Source organism: Lontra canadensis, unplaced genomic scaffold (assembly GCF_010015895.1).
Source record: "Lontra canadensis isolate GAN:19392208 unplaced genomic scaffold, GSC_riverotter_1.0 scaffold77, whole genome shotgun sequence".
NCBI classification, from domain to species: Eukaryota; Metazoa; Chordata; class Mammalia; order Carnivora; family Mustelidae; genus Lontra; species Lontra canadensis.
Genome location: NW_022631071.1, coordinates 7,535,981 through 7,550,346, shown reverse-complemented (window position 1 = coordinate 7,550,346; position 14,366 = coordinate 7,535,981). Strand labels below are relative to the sequence as shown.

The window sequence follows — 14,366 nt, the reverse complement described above, 5'->3', positions numbered from 1 at the left end:
AAGAATAAATATGAACCCAAATTTTGAAACTTTTAAAAAGACATATTATGGCCATTAGTCACTGCTCTTGTCTGATGCCCAAAATTTCTAGATTTAAGAATCCAATATAAGCTCAATAGTTCTTTATAAAATTGCATAAATCTTTAACAATCAATTCTGAAGATGAGTGCAATCAGCTAACAGGACAAAGTTTGATTACTCCCAATATATATCCATATATGCATGTGATGGCTAATACCCACTCAGCCATAAACAGTAGGCTACACTGCCTAGAAGATGTAGGAGAACCACATGGGGTGCTACAATAAACTAGGGCTAGTAACAATTAGCCACTTCTAGGCCTGAAGGGCCTAGAACTATGAAGGTGAGAGTTGCATAGAGGAAACCACCTTGAGCTGAGCATGGTCACAGTCAGCCTGAGTTGATATTTCAGGGAACAAATACCCTGATCTTACTTCCCTCCTTTCTTCTGATCTCCTATCCTGGTTCCTCATTACCTGAACTCAACTGGGAATCAGAAGTCATGGGATCTCATTGATAAAGCCCATATAAGTCAGCTCCCAGAGCACAGAGCCAGTTAAAGGGCAGTGGAGAGTAGAGCTTCAGGGGCAAATAAGATACCTTACTGCCCACCCCTTTTGCACCTCAACATCTATGTTTGTCCTTCTGAGTGAAAATTTCATGTCTGCATCCTTGCAGGGTGATGTCACTTTGATTATACTCCATCTAAAATATTAGCCACTATTGACATTATTCATTAAAATAGTGGTGGAGGTAGTGGGAGTAGAAACACAAAGCATAGTGTTACATTTTTCTCCTGTGTAACTATTCATGAAACTAAATTGTTAACTATGGCTGCCTTTTCTCTCTCATTCTATGCTCCCCTTGCCCTCTGCCAACAACTAAATGGATGAGACTCTTTACCTTGTTGAGTGTAACAAACCTTTATTCCTGAAGGATCTGAGTCCTGTGGTTCTTCACTTATTGGGTTGCAGCAGTTTTCAGTGATGATGACAGTTGGGCAAGGGAGTATTAAGAGAGTGCCTCTTGTTACTCTCTTGCCAAACTGTGAAGTCCCTGGATTTTAAGCATAACCTCTCAGTCCCAGCTTCTAGCAAAAACCCAATTCTTCCCTAAATTTAGAATCAACTGCCTAGTCCAATACAGTGATTTCTTTCTTTGTCTTCTGGTTTAGTGGCATGAACAAGTCAAAAACAGTCATGAAGTAGTCTCTACTTCCCACCCATCATACCTAGGAACTTATTTCCTAGTGGGAATTCTTCCCTTGTGCACTCGGATTTCCAAACCTACCATGCCCAAGACTATGGGAATTGAAGCAAAAGTTCTTCAAGAATATTATGATCTTTAATAACAGGATGGTCTTCTCCCACCCACAACCTAGTTCCTGGCTATGGGAGAAATTGCACTATTTACTGACCACTGATTTAAGGCATATATTGCACATTTTAGGACAACACACCAAACTTGCATATTGTTTCTCCTATTTTTCATAACAAATGAATCTTCAGCAGACCACATGAGACACATAATAAACCAGTGAATTCTTTAGGTATAAAACCATTGCTTTAAAATGTATTCCCTGGTTGGAGATAATATCATGTGGGATACCATGGTGATTGATATAGGCATACTATAAGTCCATGAACAGTGGTGCTGGTAAAATATTTCCAGGCAGAAAAAGGAAATCAATATCCAGTATATGTATCTATACCATCAAGGACAAAGTGTTGCCTCCTCCATAAGAGGAGGGGCCCAATTATATTAATCTGACACCAGATAGCCTGCTGGTCTGTTGGAAATGATAACATATTAGGATGTCAATGTTGGCTTCTGCCATGAGCAGGCTGGGCACTTAGAATTGGTGGTAGCCAAATCAGCTCTGGCAATGGAAAGACACACTATATTATTGAACCCATGCATTGAATCTACCCCTGTCACCATGTATACTTTGTACATGAGCCTATTGAATAAGCATGTTTGACTGGGGAAAGAGGCTGACTAACCAAAAGAGTAGGTCATCTTGTCCATGTGATTATGGAGAATCTCCCCTGACACGGATGCCCCCTGGTTGGTATTTGATAAGATATGAATGCCTTCATACTCTTCGCTCATTTGAAGAGGTCTGTCCAAATGCCTCCCCCCTCCCGGACTTTCTTGTCACTGATTTTGCAATTCTGGTCTTTCTAAATCCCTAACCAATCCATTAGACTTTGCTCATAAATTTATGTAGATACTTCAGGCCATCTTTATTTCCACTGATGTGCAAAGTCAATATACTACCAAATATTCCGCCTACTGGAAGACTTTTCCTTCAGAGATTTTCACAGCCATTTTTTCTAGGTGGTATTTTCATACCACGGAAATCCATTTATAAATCAGTTCTATGTATTTCCCTCCTCATTAACTATTCATAAGGAACTCCTCATAAGCTAATGGGTGTGTTTGAGAGAGAAATGGTAAAGCAGTACAACCAGGTACTTTGAGAATCTGAAATATCTGCTCATAATTTTAATAGACTTTATTAATAGAGAATTTTAGGTTCATAGCAAAATTGAGTAGAAAGAACAAATGTTCACATATTCCCCCCATATGCATAGCCTCCCCTATTATCAACATCCAGCACCAGAGTGGCAAATTTGTTACAACTGATGAACTTACATTGGTAGATTATTATCACCCATAGTTTACATTAGAGTACACTTGGTATTGTATAGTCTGTGGGTTTGGACAAATGTATAATAACATGTATCCACCATTATAATTTTATAAAAATAGTTTCATTGCCCTAGAAATACTCTGTGCTCTGCCTATTTATTTCTCCTTTTCCCTCAACCCCTGACAACCACTGATTACTGTCCCCATAGTTTTGCTTTTTCCATATGCCATATAGTTGTAATCATATAATATATAGAATTTTCAGATCGGTTTCTTTCACTTAGTAATATGTATATTAAGTTTCTTCCCTGTCTTTTTGTGGCTTGGTCATTCATTTCTTTTTAGTGCTAAATAATGTTCCATTGTCTTGATATACCACAGTTTATTTATCCATCCACTTACTGAAGGACATTCTGATTGTTTACAAGTTTTAGCAATTATGATTAAAGCTGCTATAAACATTCATGTGCAAGTTTTCACATGGACATCTTTTCAATTCATTTGGCTACATACCATGGAGCATGATTACTGAATCATCTTCTCCTAATGTTTCCTTTTCCTTCCAGATCTGCTTACTTCCATTTTATTGTGATATACGGCTGTGCACATCCAAATTTATGGGTATGTGAATCATCATCAGTTCACGATGAGCAATACAATCTCTTCTAGGGTCCATTCTTAAACCAGGAACTATTTTTTAAATGGTGAATAGAATAAGGTAAGACCTTTCTCCTCAACCAAAGTGTTCTGTGCTATTATCTTCCCTTTGTGGTCTGGAAGAGGCTCTCTTTCTGCTGCAGAAACTTCCCATACCTTTGGGACCTCTAGTTCATAAAGCCTTGGTAGTGTAACATACTGCACTATAGCCTGGAATGGATGGAGAGCCCATTGATTTCTAGAACCCAATTAAAATCAGAAGCTTTAGACTACCAGTGGCTCTGTCAGAGCAGCATAAGTCTTTTATGTTGCCTCCCAAACCAAAAAGATCCACCAAGCACTATGCTTATTTGTGTGTGTGTGTGTGTGTGTGTGTGTGTGTGTGTGTGTGTAGTGAGTGGTAAAATGTGAAGCAACTTGTCTCTTGTTTTGGAAAGAAATATTCCAATATATCCAAGACCAGAGGACTCCTAGAAGCCTTACTAATGTGGCAGGTCCTAAACTTTTGCATAGTTTATCTCCTACTTTCTAATATTCATATGTCTTACTAAGACATAGAGCCCAGCCAAAATGAACCTCAAGGATGAGATTTTTATAATACCAGAACAAAGACAAATACACAGAAACACTGACAGAAGAAAAAGATGGGAGGGTGGTTATAAATCCTCAATATGGGTAAGGAAAGTTATTTTGATTCTTCCTGGGTGTATTTGATATCTTTGTTAAGACTCAACTTTCCAGAGCTAAAGAGAGATTAAAACTGGCTTATATATAGGGGTAGTATTGATTAGGGAAAGAGGATTACCTTGAAGCTTATATCTATATGTATATATAAAAAAATAAAATAGAAAAGAAAAAAGAAAAATACAGGTATATGTATGAAAAACAGTTCAGGTTAAAAGGTTATTATGGAATATGTTGTATTAAACCTCTAGCTGTAATAGTAAGTAGGTTAAAAAATTAAAAAGAACAAGAATAGTGAGAACAAATTTTAAAAAAATGTATCTATGAAATATAACAGGTTCTAGGCCACTACCGGGAGCTTAATATATTGTTTTCCCCTGATATTGGGATTTTACATTTTTATGGGGACCCTGTGGTGGTTGGCCTCCTGTTCTTTTGGCTGGCTTTCTTGGGGAGGGGACTGCCGCATTGTTTTTTCAGTCAGTTTTGCTTGGGTTGGGTCCTCCTGCCTCCTATCAAGGGGCGGGGCTCTGTGGAAACTGGTTTTTCAAGGTTTGTTCCCTGGAGGTTTTTTTTTTTTTTTTTTTTGCATTTTTTAAATTTTATTTTTTATAAACATATATTTTTCCCCCCAGGGGTACAGGTCTGTGAATCGCCAGGTTTACACACTTCACAGCACTCACCATAGCACATACCCTCCCCAATGTCCATAATAACCCCACCCCCCCCACCCCCCTCCCCCCAGCAACCCTTAGTTTGTTTTGTGAGATTAAGAGTCACTTATGGTTTATCTCCCTCCCAATCCCATCTTGCTTCATTTACTCTTCTCCTACCCCCTTAACCCCCATGTTACATCCCCTCTCCCTCATATCAGGGAGATCATATAATAGTTGTCTTTCTCCGATTGACTTATTTCGCTAAGCATGATACCCTCTAGTTCCATCCACATCATCGCAAATGGCAAGATTTCATTTCTTTTGATGGCTGCATAGTATTCCATTGTGTATATATACCACATCTTCTTTATCCATTCGTCTGTTGATGGACATCTAGGTTCTTTCCATAGTTTGGCTATTGTAGACATTGCTGCTATAAACATCCCTGGAGGTTTTTGATCTTTGGCAGATTTGTGTGTCTTTTTGGAGGTTTAGTGGGAAGCAGACTGCATCCAGACCTCTGTCTCAGAGAGAAGCCTCAGTCTGCTCCCCTTTGAGTGGCCCAGTACACACAGACTCCCCCTCTGCAAACTCCGCTGAGTTGTGCAACCTCCCACAGGCAGTGCACGTCCCCAGCCACCATCTCAGGGGTTGCCCAAAGTGCCCGCCTCTCCCTGCACCCCCGTGCCAAAACCGCGAGTGATAATGGTCCAAGGAGCCTACTTCCAGTGGCTGCCTCTGCCAGGACTGCTCTCTGGGGTAGTTCCTTCAAGTCTGGGCTGGGAGTGTTCAGACTCTTGTCCTTGAGACCACGGGCTAGTTCCTGCAGGGAGCACTCTAAGGTGCATGCGGGAGGGGAGCAGCACTTCAGACCCTGGTCTTGTAGTGAGCGCAGAGTGCAAAAGGCTGTGGTTCAAGAGAGCACCCACCAAACTCCCTCAAGGCACACAACCCTGGGGGCTCCAGGACCAGGAACTGGAGGCTCCGATGCTGCATCCTCGCTGGCACGGTGGTCCTGGGTGGTGGCTGTCCTGGGTCCATGGGCTTTGGCCCATGTCCATGACCACCTGATTCCATCAGTTGCCCTTTAAGATCTTTTGCTTTTTTATGGCCACAGTTACCAAACTGTGGAAAGAATCAAGATGCCTTTCAGGAGATGAATGGATAAAGAAGATATGGTCCATATATACAATGGAGTATTATGCCTCCATCAGAAAGGATGAATACTCAACTTTTGTATCAGCATGAACAGGACTGGAAGAGATTATGCTGAGTGAAATAAGTCAAGCAGAGTCGATTATCATATGGTTTCACTTACTTGTGAAACATAAGGAATAACACGGAGGACATTGGGAGATGGAGAGGAGAAGTGAGTTGGGGAAAATCGGAGGGGGAGACAAACCATGAGAGACTGGACTCTGAGAGACATACTGAGGGTTTTGGGGGGTGGGGGGGTGTTGAGCCTGGTGATGAGTATTGTGGAGGGCACATATTGCATGGAGAACTAGGTGTGGTGCATAAACAATGAATTTTGGAACACTGAAAAAATAAAATTAAATTTTAAAAAAGATTCAAGATATAACATATATTTATTACTATAGATTTGAATTAAAAAAAACTTGAAAGTATGAATGCCAGTAGGTTTTATGTCAATAGATCTTTGAGTTTTGATATGGCCTTTCCCAAAGGTAATGGGATGAAAGGCAGAGACTGTGTTTCAGACTCCTCTGATATGGCCAGGTCCTTATTCTACATGACCATAATATGTATGGTGTGCTTCTTTGAGGCAGTAGTAAGTAAAGGGGGACTTAAAACCACCAACTCGTTTGTATCCTAGGTGAGCCTGGCTCACTAGGGTCCAGAGGTGCTTTGTGTTCCAGAAGCCCAGAGATTTTCTTCCTAAACAACTGTTGGTCAGAACCGAGGGCTGATAAGATTACAGAACTAACTTAAGGAGAAAATGGCCAGCTGCATGATGTGGTATGAAAAACACGATGTTAAACATTATACCCTCTCAAAAGTCTTCTTTTGGAATCCAATTATTTCTAGGAGGATACTAAAAGTATTTAATATATAGAACTTGTTTATTGGTAATCTTTAGTATATATGATGTTTCTTTTTCTGGAATACAAGAGCAGAAAGTGTAACAGGAAAGTGCTTGATAGCTAAGAAATAAGAGAAATAAGTTTAACAAATATTTTAATAGATAAGAGGTGGGTGGTGGATGAGTTAAATAGGGGATGGGGATTAAGGAATGCACTTGTGATAAGCACCAGGTATTGTATGGAAGTGTTGGATCACTATATTGCACACCTGAAACTAATATTACACTGTATGTTAATTACATTGAATTTAAAAAAAATTAAAAAAATAAAGTATAAAAGGCTATTGAAAATCAGGCAGTATGGTTAATAAGATGTATAAAATAAAAATTTCCTACCCTTCTTTCAAAAAAATGATATGATACGCTGTGTCAAAAGTCACTGTGACATAATTTATATTTTTATCCAGAACCAGTTGTAAAGATTGTTCAGTGGATTTTCCTGATGACCTAGTGACTTCTGCTTTGGCTCATAGTCATACAAACTAGCTATCTTTAAACAAAATTATTTGCTTTGGATTATGTGGGAATAGCATATCATTCTCTTTCACTCTCTTCTTTGAGATAAGTGAAACCATTACACTGGCATGGAATAAGAATTGCTTATACTTCCAAGCACGTAACCACATATTTTGCCAGACAGTGCAAGGCATGCTGCCCCACAAGACCAAGTAAAGTCAGGCTTCCCTGAACCACCTCAAGGTGTTTGTTGGGATACTGCTACCCTATGACAATAAAAAGTGAATGGTGGTTTCTGCTGCCCTCAAGGTTGTGCATCTGAAACCTACAGAAAAGTTTGCTTACCAGGGCCACCTGGCTCATGAGGTTTCCTGGAAGCACCAGGCAATAATAGCCACCCTGGAGGAGAAGAGGAAGGAAAAGGCCAAGAGCCATTACTAGAAGAAAAAGCAGCTTGTAGGCTATGGAAACAGTCCAAAAAGACATGAAGAAAATTGACAAGTACAGAGAAGTCTTCAAGACCCACAGTCTTCTGGTCTGAGCCTGAAAAAAATGGACTGTTTATTATTAAAAAAATGGAAAAAAATAGAAAAAATCTAGTCAAGCAAAAACCTTGACTATTTCTAGCTTATCTTATTATAATGATACTGATTCAATTTATGAAAACCTTATGTTATTACATTGGGTTTATGCTTATCTCCTGAATTAAAAGCAAAGCATTCTGATAATGTGTTCTTCTGGGTCCACCTATCTCTAAATTACTTAAAGATGACCAATTTCACTGATCCCATGGTACTAAGCTACCTAAGAGATGGCAACTGCTTTTCCTGAAGTGTAAGCTCCTTTAGGGCAGGAAGTAGATATAATTCCTTTCTGAATGCTCAGTGCCCTGTGCAGTGTCTGGCACAATGGAAGGGAGCAAGATTTTTTTTTTTAAATAACTGTTTTAACTGCCTTATGTGAGCTTACAGAGGGAAAGAGGGATAAAAGGGAATAATAATATCTAAAAATGAGTTATGTTCAGAGTAGATTTTAGTGAAAAATTGTTAGGGAAAAGAGGACTATTTTAATTCTTAAGCCAAAACAGAAAAACAACAAAAACAAAAACAACAAAAACAAAGAGAGAGAGAAGGAAGAGCATGAATGGTTAATTTGTTTCATCAGTACAAACTGAAGTGTGCTGTTTTTCAGGAGGTTCTGGGACAACATATTGAAAAGGAAAATGCACTTGCAGTATAATGCAAATGCGAGGGTCATTTAAATGAGCTGCCCTCTCCTTAGGTGGCTAGGGCGGAGAGCATTGGAGTTGAGAACTGCTGGCAGGACACTGCTACCGCTGTTTCTTTATTGTGTAGGTAGTCATGGTGCTGTATGATTCATTCATGCTGTAAATACAGAAAGTGGGGTAGGAGAAAGAAAGGAGGTGTGTGTGTGTGTGTGTGTGTGTGTGTGTGTGTGTGTGTGTGTTTAGCATAAAACCAAAACCATTCACAAACTGATTTACTCTTGATGTGTTATATATTTTTTCCAAACATTCATAAAGGCAGTTTGGTTCCTCTACCTTTCCTTCAAAGGTAAACAAATAGACAAAAATTGCAACAATTCCACTCACACCCTACAAAATGAGTAACTATACCTGGACTTGAGGTTTTGAGTTGTCTTGCAAAGTGATTGCTCAAAAAGATGAGTTCTCAGTGTGAGGCTGCAGGCGAATATGGTCTTGAATTCCTATGGAAACTACACTGAAGTCCCTTTTTTAGACAAAATCTGCCTTGTAGGCAGAATGAGGTTCTTCTGACCAAAAGATTCATAACAATTGTGTTTCAGTTTCTAAAAGGAAAGAAAACTGTTATTATCACAGAATCCTAACAGAAACAAAAGAGGAAAGGAATCTACACATAGATGAAGGTAATAGTAAGCAATAAATAAGAATAAGGCAAAATGACATCAAATCGGATGGGTACTTTCAACATCTAAACTCATCAGGTGGAGAAGCCCGTGGAGACAGCCAAGCTGGAGTCCCAATTTAGAGGCCTGGGCAGTGTGTCCTTCCTTCAGGTGAGACTTCCCACTGACCATCCCCATAAGGGCCATATTTACAGGGCAAATAACAAAGTTTGAAATTACACATTTGTTCACTAACATGCATTTTGTAGTGAGCTGCATTTCCATGTTATTATGTTTCTGTAATTTCAAGGAACCTGGGCTATGTGTACCTTCCTTCCCTCCCGGATTCTATTCTGGCGGGCCAGCCCAGCCTAGAGCAGGAGGAGATATGAGACAAAATTTGTAGCTCTTGGCATTCAGAAAGGAAGGTTCAGCTCTGTCCTGGAGACCAGATATATTTCAAATATATTTCAAACAACCACACTCCCAAGTTTATTTACACAGCTTGAGTCTCACAAATAATATTCCTTACCCTGCCTGTGTATATGCAGGCCTGGGTGGTCAGTTATGCAGGACAAATCACAAAAACATCTATCCATACAGAATAGAGGATCAGCACCATTTCTTGTTCAAGTTTCCTACAGAAAAGCTATTGAAGGTGAAGAGAAAAAAACAACCAATGTAGAGGCTTTAGAAGTCAATTAACTCTTTCAGGTCCTAGAAAGCCTTAAAGTCTAGGATATAACAATAATGGTGATATTTTGGCATACTGACAGAGTGACAGGCACTTTTGCAATGGTTCAACATAGTTTCTTTAAATCATCATAAATATTAGTAATTTTCTAAACAAAGAACAAAATTTAGGTAATCTGACTCCAAACTCTGGGTCTAAAGCCCCATGTATACTGCCAGATATATAAGCCTTGGGTTCAGACAGCTCTGGATTAAAATGCAACCTTTGTCAGTTCCCAGTCTCATTATTTTAGGCACATAACTTTATTGAGCTGCATTCTCTCATTTGTAAAACAGGGAAAACAATACATGGATTGCAGGATTGTCATAAGGCTTAAGTGTAATGAACCTTACACTTTGCATTTTGCACAGTGTCTAACACTTAGTAATTCCTCTACACATGGTAACAATTATTATAAGCAACTGAATGTTGTTGATCATGTATTTATTACACACATATTTATTGGATATCTGCATAGAGAATGGTGATGAAGTCAGAGTGATAGGCAAAGGCCAAATGAGAAAAGACCTTGTCCATTTTGCTCTCTATGGAGAATCTTATGAATATATTTACCTTGTTAAAGGATAATTCTGTAGCACACTAAGTGGAGACTGACCTTTGAAGTAAAAAAAATCAGAATATTACAGCAATGGTCTAGGGGAGAAATAAGGACTTAATGTAAGATAGTAGAAACATGAGAAAATAGATAAGAAATTTTCACCCTTGTAGTACTGAAATGACCTAAGAATTGCTTGGATATGTGGGGTAAGGGAGATGGAATTGATAAAGATATCACCCATAGTTTTGGCTTGAACAGATAGTGGAATTAAGTTTTCATTGACTGAAATAGGGAACACGGGAAGAGGAGTAGGTTAAGGAATAGCTTTCCTTGGGAAAACAGGAAAGTTATATTTTGGACATGCTGAAATGGAGTTATTTGTGGGACATCTGGAAAACAATGTCTAATGAAAAGCTGAAAATTCCTGAAAATTGAAAAATTGAAATTAAACAATTGAAAATTAAAAATAGTTTTTTGCTCTGGGAAAATTTATGATCTAGAGAAATACATTTGAGATTTGTCAGTACACAGTTGAAATATTAGATGTGACTGGAATCAAACTAAGGACCACATTTTTAGACAAGTAGGCTGAGGGCAAAATCCTGGAATACACCCCTAAGTGTAGGAAGAGGTAGGAAGGAAAAAGAGAAGATTGCACACACACACACAAAAATCAAAAAACAATCAGGGAGGTCAGAGATATTAAAGGACAAAAATGCATAAATCATTGGAAGGGAGAATTTTAAAATGATTTCTCAAGCAGAGAAAGTAAATTATCATATGGTTTCACTTATTTGTGGAGCATAACAAATAGCATGGAGGACAAGGGGAGATGGAGAGGAGAAGGGAGTTGAGGGAAATTGGAAGGGGAGGTGAACCATGAGAGACTATGGACTCTGAAAAAGAATCTGAGGGTTTTGAAGGGGTGGGGGGTGGGAGGTTGGGGGATCCAGGTGGTGGGTATTGGAGAGGGCACGGATTGCACGGAGCACTGGGTGTGGTGCAAAAACAATGAATACTGTTACGCTGAAAATAAATTTTAAAAAAATATTGCAGTTTTCAAATAAGTTTAGAATTACAAGGTGGTCATTGGATCTGAGAACATGGATGTGCTGTCTTCTGTAGACCTCTCCAGAGCCACCATTCATCCTTCTCCACTGCACTCTAATCTGTTCCTGGGAAACTGATGTGTATGAACTTCATTAACGGACTTTGATTTAGGTTCACATGTTGGGGAGCCCTTGCAGGAGATCTGAAGGAAGGAGGAATGTGAGGTTTGGATATTTATTCACCTTACTTCCTCCCTGTGGTCAGCACATACTAGATTTTTCCATAGCAGAAAAATTATGGAAAATCACAGCTTCTGCCCAGTGTCTACCTTCGGACAGTTTTCTCCATTTCCAGGTTTTAGGAGCTGCTTCTTTCTCTTGCTCCTTTAGCCTGAAGGATGGTAAAGTGATCCCACTGTTTCTAGCCCTAGCATTCTACAGTTGCTTCCTTTCATCCAGTCTACATCTTTATAAATAATCCCTTTATTGCATTATCATTAAATCATCAAATTTTAGGATGCCATCTCTTTCCTGCTGGGGCCCTGACTGATACATTGGAAATGGTTGGAGCAGGTTTGATGTAGTAGTGGATACAACAGCTGGACTAGATAGAAATAAAACCAAATGAAAAGTGAGGGAATGTAAACTGTGAGTATAAAAAGAAAAAAAAAAACTTTTAAGGTTAACCATTAAGGAAAGAGGAAGGAAATTAGTAACTAGAAAAGAGAAGGGTCAAGGGCTTAATATTTTTGGTGTGCAAAGATTCTGAAATATTTATAGACCAAAGTTAACCAGCCAGAAAATAGAGGATAGATTGAAAATATAGTAAATGAGAAAAGTAGTTAGAGCAATATTTCAGAGGAGACAAGAAAAAATAAAGCCCAGTGCATGAGCAGAAACATTCAACTTTGAAAGAAAAAAGACTGAACCAGTAGAAATAAGGTTATACATACGTACATATAAGTCTGCAGGTCAGAAACAGGAATTTGCAGTAATTTTTCCCTTAAGACATCTATTTTCTGAGAAAAATAGTGAATTGTGATGATTTCTACTCTTCTCTGAGATGAGTAGAAAACTACAAAGAATAGATTATGTGGGGAATGGAAGAAGGATCTTCTTGTGGACACTTAAACAAATTAACCTGCTTTGCTGAGAGCTCAGCTGTGGTTGGAATCTATAAATTTGTAGTTGTACCAATATTGACATTTTGGTGAGATAGCCCATCTTGGTGACCTAAGGTAGGATTGAGGGAGTTATTAGGTTGGATTGATCCAGGTTTTGGAATTTGAAGGTCAATATCAGTGCAAACACATGGAAACAAGGGAGCAGAGGTTGTTAAAAGAGAGTAAAGAGATGGATCATAGGGTCAGAGTTAAATAGGGAGGAAACTGAGATTGGAAGGGAGCTGATGGCTTGAAGAGAAAGGAAAGGATGAAGGGACCAGAGAGCTAGATTAGCTCAAAGAACACCTACAGTAGAAGTAAGGTAATAAAAACACCCAAGGCAATATTGGTAAGTTAATTTTCAATGAGTCAGCCCTGAACAATAAGGTCCAAGGTGTGGCAACCAATAGGTAAATGAACTTGATTTACAAAACATACAATTTAGTGTTGTGTTAGCTTATGCTTCCTTGATTTCTTCACATTGTTCTGATACTTCTATTTACCAATTCATATTTTTTTTATTATTTTCTAATTGGAAAATATTTATATGACTCTCTCAAGAGTTTTTTTTTACCTCAAATTCAGAGTATTTATAAAAGCTTAGAAACATGTCATAGGAATGTTGATTAATGATATCAAATGCCACTCGTAATTGTCCGTAAGTGTAAAATATTTTATTAATAGGTCTTCCTTTTTCAAATTTAAGATTGAGCAGATTATTTTATTATGTATAATATTAGGCAGGTTTCTTTTGCTGTTAGCATTTTGTACCTTGGCCAGCATCAGTTATCTCTCTTCATTATTCATGATTAATGGCTGACTAATTTGTAGTTGAAAGAAAAATAGCAAGTCTGACTTGAGATTCTCAAATAATAACATAGATGCATAATCATTGTCATTTATGTAATCTTTAGCTAGTGATTGAAGACAGAATCTTTCTATTGGGGGAAAACATTTATTCTCTACCTCTTTTGCTTTCTTCCATGTTGAGGAAACTCCATTGGAGAAGGAACTGAGTGTGTGTGTAGTTTAGTGATTACCTCACCTATCCTCTTTGGGGTCTGTCTGCATCTGTTTTGTAGTAAGGCCAAGGCCCTCTGTGCAAGGCCCAGATGTTCCATGGCTGCTTGTTACCTGGGCATGATTCTGATGAATTAGTGGTTCAGTGCTAAGAATCATACTTTTCCTCTCATGGAGGCCATAGTCTTCAATATCAGTTTTAGAAGTTATAAAAGGGACCTTTATTTTCCTTCATTTTTTATTTAAAATATAGTTGGCTAATATACAGTGTAATATTAATTTGGAGCATAGAATTTACTGACTCATCACTTACATACAATACCCTGTGCTCATCACTACTAGTGTCCTCTTTAATATATTACCCACTTAATCTATCCCCCAGCATACCTCCCCTCCAGTTACCATCATTTTTCTCTCTAAAGTTAAGAGTTTGTTTTCTGGTTTGACTCTGTTTTTTTTTTTCCCCCATATGTTCATATATTTTGTTTCTTAAATTCATATGGTGAAATCATATGGTATTTGTCTTTTTCTGACTGACAGACTGACATAGAGTATCATGTCATCTGCGAAGAGTGAAAGTTTGACCTCTTCCTTGCTGATATGGATGCCTTTTATTTCTTTTTGTTGTGATTGTTGAGGATAGGACTTCAGTACTATGTTAAATAACCGTCACAATAATGTACATCCCTTTTTCCTGACTGTGGAGGGAAAGCTCTTAGTTT

At 38.4% G+C, this 14,366-nt stretch overlaps 1 pseudogene; it reads left to right on the top strand.

The window, feature by feature from the left end:
• Positions 1 to 358: 358 nt before the first annotated feature.
• Positions 359 to 7,774, top strand: LOC116881783 (annotated as a pseudogene).
• Positions 7,775 to 14,366: the final 6,592 nt, after the last annotated feature.